Here is a 13,349-nt window from a genome sequence, read left to right as displayed (position 1 = left end):
ACAGCAATGCCCATCCTAAACATGACAAAAGACAGAAGGCACCCACACTGGCTTGAAGCATGGTTCCTGAAGCCAGGGGAGCTATTCTGGTGGTGCCTATGACTCCTATAGGTTTACTTAAAACCTAAAACCTGAAAACACTACAGGTTAAATTTGGTTGTTCTAATATCAGGCAACATGCCTCTGTTAATGTGTCATTTTTTACAGAGAAAGTATCCCACCATTCAGAAATTTTTTTAGGGCGTCTTTGACATCCTTGTTTCTAAGGCTATAGATAAGAGGGTTAAGCATGGGGATCACTATAGTATAAAACACAGAGGCCACCTTCTCCTGCATTGTGTCACTGGTAGATGGTTTAAAATACATGAAGACAATGGAGCCATAGAAGACCCCAACAGCTGCAAGATGGGAGCTGCAGGTACTGAAGGCTTTGGACCTGCCATCGCCAAGCGTATGTGCAGGATGCTGACAAGGATGCAGGCATATGAGACAAAGATGACTAAGGCACACACAAATACATTCAATCCAACCAGAATCATCACCAAGAGCTCCTTGGTAGAGTCTCTTGAGCAAGATGTATTCAGAAGAGGGAGGGTGTCACAGAAGTAATGGTGAATAACATTAACTCCACAGAAAGAGCGAGTAGATATATAACTGGCATGAACCAAGGCCCCAAAGGCCCCCACTGCATAAACACTGGTGACCAGTAGCAAACATACTCTGTGAGACATGGTGACATTGTAGAGCAAAGGGCTGCAGATGGCAACATAATGATCATACGCCATGGCTGTCAGCATGTAGGAGTCGTCAATACCAAAGAAGCAGAAGAAAAAGAGCTGGGTCATGCACTCAGGAAAAGATGTGAAATTCTCCTCTGATACAACGTTCACCAACATCTTGGGGATTATGACAGAGGAGTAGCAGAGATCTATGAAGGACAAATTACTGAGAAAGTAATACATGGAAGTGTGAAGCTGAGAGCTGATTCTGATTAAAAGGATCAATCCCAAATTTCCCATCAAGGAGACTACATAGATTAATATAAACAGGAAGAAGAGTGGGAGTTGGAGTCCTGGCTGGTTTGTTAACCCCTCAAGGACAAAGACATTTCCTAAAGAATGATTTCCTGTGTCCATTGTTCTCCAAGTTGTGATAGGTTGAGTGATTAAAGGGAGACATTCCCTTTAGACAAATATTGTCATCTGATAGATTTTCATGGTTTGAGATCCGAGGAAAGACATAATTTCCAACAGAACAAGAATTTTAGAGCCTAAACTCAACGGAATAAAATCTGCTTTTAACTGAATTCTTATCAAGATAGTGATACTTCATTTGACTTTAGTTTATTACATTTAGAAGTGAAACTCATTTGACTTTCATTTTTATTTATTCACATGTAGACAGTTAGAGGCGAAACTCATTTTGACTTCATAAATCAAGCTTTAGTTTTTCCTATAAAAGAAAAATACCCTGCTGTCATCCAATTATCTTCAGAGAGTATCTGCACAGTCTCTACTTATTTACATAGTTTTCTGTCTGCAACAATTTGTGCTTTTCTCTGATGCCTTGGAACTTGACTCCTCCCTTACTGATGATCCTTGAATTTCCCTTCTGGTTTCAGTGTCTTTATTTAGCTCCTTTAGCCTGTGACTCTAATAATTTGTTCTCCTCCAAGCTTTCCATCATCTTTTGGAGTCACTGGTCTTGAGTTTACATTTCTTTGCTTCTGCTCATGTTTCTGGAAATGTGAGGGGAATGGAGCAATGCTGGAGAGGGTGGGAAGGAGGTGATGCTAGCAGAGAGCTATTGTCACGACAAAAGGAAACTTAGGAGAAGGAAAGTAATAGCAAAAGTGTGCTCCAAGTTACTGAGACCTTTTATGTGCCAGGAATATGCTGAGACTTCATTAAATCATCAAAACAACCTGTGGGAGAGATAGAGTCACTACCTCCTTAGAGATTGAGAGGAACAGAGAAAGAGATTAAATTCTTGCTCTAAGTCACAAAGCTTGAAAGTAATATTATTTTGCAATTTCACAAATGTATTTATGTAAATTTTCCATGGTCGTCTAGTAATTGTGACAACTAGGACTTGTTTCTTTATCTATTTTATTTAAAAAACAGGGCCTTGTAAAACTGCTTTTTGGGGGTTTTTTGGTCTGAATCTGAACACAGCATGGTAATTTCTGCTCAGCTTTAGTTATTGTTACTAATTATTATTTCTAAACCATTGCTTCTGATAGTTTTTTAAATAGATTTGATAAGCATTGAAATCATTTTGGCCTCATTTTATGTAAAATTTGACTGTCTCTTTAATACCCTTAAGGGGAAAGAAACAGAAATGGAGGGGATAGAGGTGCACACTCTCATGTGCAGAAGTTATGCTGTGTAGAAATGCCCTTCAGTTCCTATAATACAGCTTGTTATAAAACAAAAATCACAGAGTAACTGAGAATGCAAAATTTTCCTTCAACTCTTCAGTTTTAAAACATGTTGTGAAATAAAACATTTCTCGTTACAATGATTGGGATGAAGCATGATTGAGTACACCAAGATCAGGTGGGTGTCAGTGAAACATTGAACAAGCACACAGAATGTTTATGAGAAATAACACTCAGATATTATGTGGTAAACTCATTAACATTTCCAAACACAGTTCTCTCTGTTAAAACCAGGTTTACCAGAATTTCACAAGGTAATACCCCACCTTATCTCAAACGATTTAAAACAACTTATTTTCATGCAACTTCTGATGCTATGCAAATTCCTTTGCATTGACTTCTCCTGCTCCCAAAGCCACTTTTAACTCTTTAAAAAGCTATTGTATAATTTATTATACGATATTTGTGCTTTAGTGTGATGATTAAAAGCTCAGGTTTTAAAGTCACATGGAACTGAATTCATTTTCAAGCATGGTCACCTCCTAGAAGCTCCATTGGCAAAGATAAGAAGAATGCTTAATCACCTTCCAAAGTTCAGTTTCCACTACAATACCTTACCAAAGAAAGGTCTAACTGACTTATTATCATCAGGGAAATTTCCACTGGTTTTATTTGTCTTTATTTGTAGTTTCAGGTAGTGCATGTATGTGAACACACACACACACACACACACACACACACACACGAGATTATCAGATGAGCTTGGTGTCTTTCAGAGCCTGGAAAAAGAGTGGAGTTGATTCTGTACAAATTTCAAAGAATATTGACAAAGAGTAACAGTTTAATACCCAACCAAGCAGAGCAAAAAATGTAATCCTCTGGACCCTGGGTCTTGTCTTATTAAAGGAAAATTTTATTTGGATCTAGTTGGACCTGAGGAGATGATCATGAGTTAATGTTCCCCTTAGGACTTGTCATCCCATTTGTTAGAGCCTATTGGGAAGAAACAATCACAAAATTCATGTTTGGTGGAAATACAGAAACATTCCTAGTAATCTCTGAGGTATTTAAAACAGAAAAGATGAAACTTTTCCCCCTGAGTGTTAGGGATACTAAGAATACTTCCATAATAAATATCAAATGTTTGGCACCAAGCAAAAATTAAATTGTTTAATCAAAACTAAATAATATTTTCATCAGCATTTTAAAATATCTATAAATTACTACAAACTCATTTCATGACTTCCAAGCACAGGAGCATTTAAAAATTTTCATGCCATTTGTCATTTTGGAGTATGACATGTGAAAAACATGAGTGATTAATTTCTTTCTATAATTTCCAATAATATAATCTGGCTTTCAAGACAATATGTATGTCTATAGAATGTATGTATTCATACAATTCACTAGCTCAGACCTAATTTCAACACATGACTTTTTGCCAATATAAATTATTGTGAATTGTCTTTTTATTTCTGTATCAAGATTTTAGCAGCTCTATCATTGTTTAACGCATGACAGTAGCAAGTTTAAAGTGCATAATTTTATTTTAATTTATTGGGGTTTTTTGTTTCTTTGTTTGTTTTGGTGATACTCAGGTTTGAACTAAGGGTTTCACACTTACAAGGCAGGTACTCTACTGCTTGAGCCATGACTCCAGCCCTTTTTGCTCTAGCAATTTTGGAGATAAGGTCTTGCTTTTTGTCCAATCCAGCCTGGAATGTGATCCTCCTGATCTCAGCCTCTTGCATATCTTGGATTGATAGGTTTGTGTTACCTCACCCAACTATTGGTTGAGAAGGGGTCTTGCAAACTCCCTTCTGAGGCAGACCTCAAACTGCCATCCTCTTAACCTCAGTCTCCCAAGTAGCTAAGATTACAGGTATGTACAACTTGAGTGTACAATTTTAGATAAAATTGACATGTAAATTTACCTATGAAGTTACATGCCAAAGTAAAAAAATGGACAAATCCATCCCCCCAATTTTTTTTCATGCACTTTTCTAATCCTTTCTTCTCAACCTTTTTACATCCCATCTCTAGGCAATCATAAATCCACATTCATCACTACAGATTAGTTTGCACTAATTATATACTGAGAGAAAAGTAAAATGCATACGATTTACTTGACTTTTTCTTCAATAAAATTACTTTGAGATTCACCCACACTCTTGTATGTGTTGTATCATCAGATTGCCCAGTGTGAACCTTTGTTGAGATCAGTTGACAAACCCTATGTGGGTTGTATCTTGATACCAGTACCACAGTGTCTTGCTAACTATAACTCCATAATATGCTTTGAATTCTATAATGAAAATCTTTCAACATATTTTGTATTTTTTCTCTTCTAGGCCTTTTGAATTTCTTTATGAAATTTAGTTTCAGCTTATTGAATTTTACAAAATGCCTATTGGGAGTTTGATTGAGAAAACATTGAGTCTACAAATAAATTTGATGAAAATGGACATCTTTTAATAGTATTGAGTCTTCTGATGCAGGAAGAGAGTTTAGGTTAATCTAATTCTCTCAATAAGGTTTTGTACTTTTACTTATAATAATCATACACATATTTTATCAGATTTGTTACTAATGATTCAATATATTTGGTGTTTTTGTAAATATTTTAAAATTTCAATTTCCTATAGTTCATTGAAAATGTATTGAAAAGATTTTTAATACTGTTCAAGTATTGTACAATTTACACAAAATTACTATGTATAGTACCTTATTATATAGATGCTATGTTTTCTACATAGACAATCATATTGTATATAATTAAATGGTTTGCTTTTTGATAAGCTTTATTATTATATCCTTGTTTGTCTTCATTGCTCTGGATTTTATCCTATTTTATATTACTATATCCACTGCTCTGTTGTAAATTAATGTGTACATAGTATTTATTTTTTCACCCTTTTACCTTTACCTACTACATCACTTTATTTTAAATGAATGTCCTGTGTACAGTATACAGTTGTGTTGTTTTCCTTTTTCTTAGCTCTGGTGAATTTAGACCACTTCCCATTCAAGTAATTTGTAGGGTGACAGACACTGAGCTTGTCATTTTATTGTTGGTTCTCTGTGCGTTCATTCTATTTCTATTTCCTCTGACTTTTCCTTCACTTTATTATTGAATTTTATAAATACATTTTAGAATATTATTTTATTTTATTTACTGTGAACAAAATTGCAAACTACATATGTTAGCTATTAAAATGTATAAGGAGAAAAACTCCATTGAAGAAGAAAAAAATGAATTATGATCTAGAAGAAATAAAACAGGTTCTAATAATGTTTGTAGAATTATCACAATGAAATCCCCTCATATTATTAAGGTATAATAAATAAAAATAACATATTTAGGGGTGAAAATATAGTTATTACGATTAAATATAAATTAGTATTTGAGTTAAATCCTACACTAGTCATTGTTGAAGACAATTGGGGAATAGAAATGATCACTGAGAAATTAGTGAATTTAGAAAAAAATGAGTCCTAAGAGATAACTTAGAATGCAGTAATGAGAGAAGAAAAGAACTTAAAACGTGAACAAACAACCATTTAAGAGACAGGGATAGCAGATTGAAAACATTTATTTTTAATTTCTCCAAGAGAATTGGAGAAGATCTGCAAAGCAATGCTGTATTGAAACAAATAACTGATGGCACTTTTTTTCAATATCAAGAAAGACATTAATCCTGAGACTCAAAATGAATTATTCACTCGTATTTTTTGAGACTTACTTATGAGTTCACCTAGTCTTTCCATATTCTCTCTGAATTATTAAACATATTCATAATAAATATTTCCCCTCCTTTCTGCTAGTTTGAATACATAACTTTTCTGTGTGGATTGGTCCTGGTGATCTTGTTCTTTGACTACAGCATTTTTTTTTTGCTTTTTCTCATGACACACATTTTCACACCCCATGCCTCCCTCCACACACATGCAATTCCTTAGGAGAGGGGCATATCAGGCATCGTTTAGAAAAGCAGTGGAGATTGGAGAATATTTAAGCCTTATTTCCCAAATTATGATAACTCTGTCTTATATCTCACAGTCAAAGTAAGGAGTGAGCATGTAGAATCCACAGAGTGTTAAGTTGATTAGTTTAAGAAAACTGAAGCTGAGTGCCTGTGGCTCATACCTGTAATCCTAGCTACTCTGGAGAGAGAGATCAGGAGGATCACTCTTTGAAACAAGCTCAGGCCTATAGTTCTCAAGACCCTATCTCAAAAAATCCCATCACCAAAAAAGTGTTGGTGGAGTGGCTCAAAGTGAAGGCCCTGAGTTCAAATTTGAGTACAAAAAAAAAAAAAGAAAATTAGGACCATGTCTCTTTAGGTAACTCTTGTTCTTCTTCTACAGTAACAGTTACTGATAGCCATTACTATTATTTCTGCAATTTTCCATACTGACACAATTTACTAAACAGACAAAATAAATTGATTTTATATTCTAAATAATTTGAATTTATAACTAGAAACATAGCAAAGAAATACCCTACCCCAAATGGTTTTCCATATTTTTTCAATCATTCAATGAAGCAATGAAATAAAATCTTAATGTAAATTTTTAAGGAACTAGACAATTCAAGAATTTTTGAAAATAGCATTGGATTTATGAAAGTAGCATTATCCAGATCCAGAGCGAGACAAGGATATTTCAAAAAATAAAAGAATTTTATAGGTCTATGTACCTTATGGATTTAGATGTCAAGACCCTTAAAAGTAATAGCAACTTGAATCCAGCAATATGTAAAAGATGTGAGACACAATTACCAAGTGAGATTTATTCCTGTAATGAGAGTTCAATTTAACATTTGAAAACAAGCAATACTCAATCTGCAGATTACAGACACCCAGGGCTTTCCCATGTCTCCACAATTCTGAAATAAAACATCACTAGCATAGCTACAGGGAAAGGTAGGTATTGTGGAAAGGCCCAGAAGTACAACAGTAATTAGAAACAGAGTTCAGATGAATTTTACATTTGCAAAACAAAACAAAAAGAAACCCAAATAAGAAAAAAAATAATGGAGTCTAACACAGGGAACTAGGCAAAACAGTAGGAAAGGCAGAGTACTCCCCCCACACCCGCACATACACTCCAAGCAGGACTTTATGGGGAAAGAGAAAAGGAAATTCTCAGTGAGCTTCAGAGGGGCACAACCTGGCACTTTGCCAAAATACAGTTTAAGATGGGAGATGTGCGATCCAAGCAGTACCAGAGAAGCATTCCCCTGTACTTTTTTGCTTTTTCACTGGTGTGTTCACTGTGCCATGGTAGGGATTTATTTTAAGAGAAGTCATACAGTCAAATGTTTCAGCCATGGGTACCAGAAGTCCCTCTGTTTTTACATCTGCAAACCCCAAAGGCCATCCCTTGTCCACTAACTAAGTGAGCAAACACCCGAAGAATCAACATGGTCTAAGGAAACTGGATGTGACTTGGATTCAGATTCACAAACACGGGTCTGCTTGGATAGGAATTGCATGCTCTTCTGCAGGGAAAAACTGAGTACAATTACATTTGGTGATCTGAAGCTGGAACTCTGGAAAGAGGAGAAATCAGTTGTGTGTGTATAATACTAGGACAGAAACCAGCATGGCTGGGGTGTGCTGGATCACATAGAGCTCTGTGCCTTGCCCCACAAATACATATTTCTCTTGCCTGATTGTTTTCAGCATTCTCAAAGTGTTGGGGGGAATATTTGGTTAAGTGCAGCTGCTGTTTGGGCATTTCCCATAACCACAAATGCCCAGCAGTATCTCTGGTGAAAGGGGGCATTTAACTAGGGATGCTCAGACTCAGCTGTTGGGAGCAGCTTGAGGGTAGTAGCTACACTCCCCATATTGCCAAGCCTGGATATGGAAATACTGAGGACTTCAAGCAAGCAATGGTAACAATAGTGTGTGCCCCAATAGGATAGGCAGGGTAGAGGTCAGCCAGGAAAAAGCCTTTATTAATCTAACTTGTTTGGAATTCTGAGAGAAAATAACTAAATAAACCCACTACCAAATAAATTGATAAGCCTGGTTAAAAAAAAAAAAGCATCTCTATCCTGTAAGTCCCAAGAAAGGAATAAATATTGACTGGCCTTTTTTTTTTTTACTTGCTTTATATTTGGTTATTGTGTTGTCTTTCACTATTATTCCTTTATACCTTTATACCACGTACATCCTCTCTCTTTTCTATCTTGCTTCTTTCATTTTTCTTTCCCTACCTCCCCTATTTTATTACATATTAATACTTTTGCCTTTAATAAATTTTAATTTCCTAGTTTATTCTATAAGTATCCTAGCTCTTCTCTTTTCTATTCTTTTTGGGTCTGTATTTGGATCTTTCAATTATTGTTTAAAAATCTGATTTGTTTTTGAATTGTTGTTGTTACTGCTGTCTAAATTCTTTCCCCGGAGACGTAGTTAGGATTCAGGCCCTAAGAGAAGACTGCTACTAAAAAAGACCCAACATAAAACAGAAATAGGTTTCCATCTCATCAGATCCACAAATTGCAACTTAGAAATGTAAGAAATATGAAAACATTACTCTTTCAAAAGTATGTAACTTCTCAATAACCAAATCTAAAGATATTGAAATTGTTGAAATGCTAGGCAAAGAATCCAAAAGCCTAGCTTTAAAAATGATCAGTGACCACAAAGAAGAGTCAAATGAACAGATGTGTGAAGTAAAGAAGTTAATTTAATGGTTGAGTGAAAAATTTAGTGAGGAAATTGAGATTTTTGAAAAAAGATAGTAATCTTAGAAATCAAAAATTCAGTAAATCAAAATTTAAAAACTCCATAGAAAGTATGACTTACCAATAGATTAGATAAAAAAGAACAAAGAACATCAGGAATTGAGTACAAGATTGAGAAATTATTATATTCAGATAGCAATTAAAAAAAGAAAAGCAATCATAATGACAACATTCAAGTACTCTGAGATGTGATTAAGTGATCAAACCCAAGAATCTAGGGAGTAGAAGAATGTGCTGATGCAGCTACTCCCACCCAATTTTGGACAAAGGCACCAAAAACATACAATGGAGAAAAGACAGCCTCTTTAATAAATGTTGCAATGAAAACTGGATATCTGCATATAGAAAATTAAAAGTAAACCCATGTCTTTCAGCCTATACAAGTATCAACTCAATGTGGATTAAGGATCTTGATATAAGACCTGAAACTTTGAAGCTAGTACAGGAAAGAGCAGGGAATACATTGTAATTGATAGGCATAAGCAATGACTTCCAAAATAGAATTCAAATGGCTCATGAGCTGAGAGAAAAGAATTGACAAATGGGACTACATGAAATTAAGATACTTCACAACAAAAGAATGGTCAAAATTGAAGAGGCTGCTCACACTCACAGAATGGGAGAAAATCTTTGCCAGCTATACATCTGACAAAAGATGTCAGATACATCTGCCAGAATATGCAGGGAACTAAAAAAACTCACCCCCCCCAAAAAAAAATCAATGATCCACTGAAGAAATGGGCAAATGAACTGAATAGAACTTTTTTAAAGGAAGAAGTCCAACAGTCCAAAAACACATGAAGAAACACTCAACAACCCTGGTCATAAAGAAATGCAAATCAAAACCACCTTAAGATTCCACCTCACTCTTGTTAGAATGGTGACCACTAAGAACATAAACAATGACAAATGTTGGCAAGGATGTGGAGAAAAAAGAACTCTCATACACTGCTGGTGGGAATGTAAATTAGTATAACTATGGAAAAGAGTATGGAGGCTCCTCAAAAAATGAAAATATAACTGCCATATGATCCAGCAATTCTACTCCTAGAGATGTACCCAAAAGAATGTAAGTCAGGTAACAATAAAGGCACCTGCACACCCATGTTTAATGCAGCATTATTCACAATAGCTAAGCTATGAAAATAGCCAAGTTATCCCACTACTGATAAATAGAGTTTTTAAAATGTGGTATTTATATAAATGGAATTTTATTCAGTCATGAAGAAGAATGAAATTTTGTCATTTGCAGGTAAATAGATGGAACTGGAGAACATCATCTTAAGTGAAGTTAGCCAGGTTCAGAAGGCCACAAGTCACGTTTTCTCTCTTATGTGGAATGTAGACCTAATAGAAATACAGCAATAGTATGAAAAACAGGTCATGCTAAGGTGAGCTCACATATGAGAGGGAGAGGGTAAAAGAAGAAATTTAAGGGTGAATATGGTTGATATAGTCTTTATCCAAGAATTAATGTGGCATTTTTAAACCTGTTGAAACCACTGTAAGAAGGGAACTAAGGTAGAAAGAAGAAAAACAGAGATCAACCAATTTGGGTTATAATACATAGATACATGGAAATGTCACAAGGAAACTCCTTGTGTTATATCAAATAAACAAAAATGTCATTTTTTCTTTTAAAAATTGGAGAAGAAGAGAAGAGAATAAGTCCTGTCTAGAAGGTTAGTACCAATGGAAGATGTGGGGAAAAGATATAGGAGGGTGAATATGGTTCAAATATTCCATACACATGTATGTAAATGGAAAAATGAGACCTGTTGAAACTATTCCAGGAATGGGGTTTGGGTGGATAAAGGAGAATGATGGAGATGGTGAATTCAAGTATGATATATCTGATACATTGTAAGAACTTTTGTAAATTCCACAATGTGACTCAGCACAACAATAAAAAACTACTGAAATGCAAAACAGTAGCAAGACTTTATTAAAAGAAAAGGGGAGAAAGAGTAAATGGCAGTATCACAACAGAAAAAGTGGTGGAATTCTACCAGGTGACACAGAAACATTGATCTCTTTGTTTAAAGACCAATTAATTTACAAGAGAAAGGCTGGATGAATCTGGGCAGTCCTTAGGGAGATGCTATGGTGGCTGACAGGTTTAAATAACACAGTCTTATCACATAACTTGGCTTATTCTGTGTATTGCTTATGCTAATTTCCAGGCCTTTCATTGTATGTTTGAGGTGATACCAATATCCATAAAGTCTTAAATTGAGAACTTTGCCTGAGAGGTCAAATTGGGGTCAGATTTCCCTTTTACCAAGTAAACCTGGTGCAGAGGTGCCCCTTTGAACACTGTCTTGCAAAGATATATACAATTCTCAGGGTGTTTGCAACATGAAAGGGATATATTGCTGTAGAGATGGCTCAGGGTGGTGCTGGTGGTGTAGTTTAAAAAAAAGTCTAGAATGGGTATTTGTTTGCTTAATAGAATGGAGTCCCATGACAGGTTATTTTCCAGTTACTAGTCTGCCTTGGTTGTACAGATACAACATACCCAGGTTTAAATGTTCACTGTGTGTTAGAAAAGCATAAGGACCCCTTAAAGAGGGACAGGAAGAACACAGTGTTGTTTGCAGATGTCCAGGCTTGCCTCCCTAATGTAACATTCCCAAAGTCTTTGAAGCTTCAAGAGATCATAAAAAACACAACCATGACCTATCATCTAGAAGTAGCTCTACAATTAAAAGGGAATATCTGGTATCTGAAACTCTGAGTAGCTATTTTAGGCAGAGAAGGGATAGTCAGATGGGTGCTCCTAACAACAGGAAAAGACATGGGAACTAAGTATCCTCTGGATGTCAGCCAGAGCTGTGAGACTCACTGATGGGAATGGTTGATTCCTAAAAGGACTAGTGGAGGTTTTCTTGTTGCCATTTTTTAAGAACAACAAATAGGAGGTTAGTTGGGTGAAGAAGAGGAAAGGAAATTTATTGATTGGAAATCACTTCCCTGACCCTCAGAAAATAATTTTTTTCTAGAATGGATCATGAATTTTTGAGTAGAAAGCATACTTTTCATTTTTCAAAAGAACATTTTTCCATTTTTAACTTTTCCATGTAAACAGTAACCAAAATGAATGCAATAGTAAAAGAATACTACTTCTGAATCTGAGATTCCATAATTTTGGTTGGGAAAAAAGCATGATCTGTTTAGAAGAGAGAAAATGAGTAGAAATTTGTTGAGAAAATAGAGATGTTCACATAGTTACTGAAGTGGAATATTGCACAAAGGTATATGTATAATATATTTACGTAATCCTGTTTCAGATTGTTAATCTCTTCCAACATAGTATTATCTCCTTGTGGATAGGAACTATCTTACCACTCATCAACTGTCTCCATATTCTGCCAATATATTTCCATATGTGTGGAAAGACCTAGGCATTATATTTGTATATTTAATTTTTGATAAAATTATTTATTTTAGAGACCACATTTTTAGAAATATTAGGCAAATTGCTTAGTTTAAAAGGTCAGGCACACAAAATACTGAGAATATCAAGAGATACTGATCAAATGCATTTATTCCCTACAATAAGATAAGTAAGTTTTGCATGAAAACATGTTCCACTTATCTAAAGCATAATCAACCATAAGAAAGCTTTGAACAGTTTTAAGAAATGTTTAAAGGTGATACAAGCTACTTTGAGTGAATGAAGTCTGGAGCACTCCAGAGCAATGCTGTCCCTAATGTGTCTAATCTTGGGAATCCATCCCTACCCTTGGTAACTTTATTTCATAAATCAAGTACTCGCAGTAATCTCATGATTTGAGAACACGCATTTGTGTCTGTGGACTGATTCTTTACCAAATCTCAGAAAATATAAGTTTTTGCTAATGCAAAATACACCTTTTCACATAAAACTTCTTTTTTCCAGAAACTTATTTAGGGCAGCTTTGACATCCTTATTCCTCAGGCTGTAGATCAGGGGTTCATCATGGGCATGACAATGGTGTAAAACACCGAGGACACTTTCCCTTGGTCCTTGGAGATGACTGATGATGGATGCAGTTACCTGAATGCAAGAGATCCAAAGAAGACAGAAACAGCAGAGATGTGGGAGCTGCAGGTGCTGAAGGCTTTGGACCTGCCCTCAGTGGAGTGAGCAGAGGGTGCTCACAATGATGAAGGTGTAAGAGCCAAGGATGATTAGGGTTAGGACAATATTAAAAGCACTTAAACACA

At 35.4% G+C, this 13,349-nt stretch overlaps 1 pseudogene; it reads right to left on the bottom strand.

The window, feature by feature from the left end:
• Positions 1-201: 201 nt before the first annotated feature.
• LOC109674780 (olfactory receptor 8D1-like) lies at positions 202-1,136 on the bottom strand (annotated as a pseudogene).
• Positions 1,137-13,349: the final 12,213 nt, after the last annotated feature.

This window comes from Castor canadensis, chromosome 2, assembly GCF_047511655.1.
Source record: "Castor canadensis chromosome 2, mCasCan1.hap1v2, whole genome shotgun sequence".
NCBI classification, from domain to species: domain Eukaryota; kingdom Metazoa; phylum Chordata; class Mammalia; order Rodentia; family Castoridae; genus Castor; species Castor canadensis.
The sequence above is the reverse complement of the archived record's forward strand: the minus strand, read 5'-3'. Positions and strand labels throughout refer to the sequence as shown.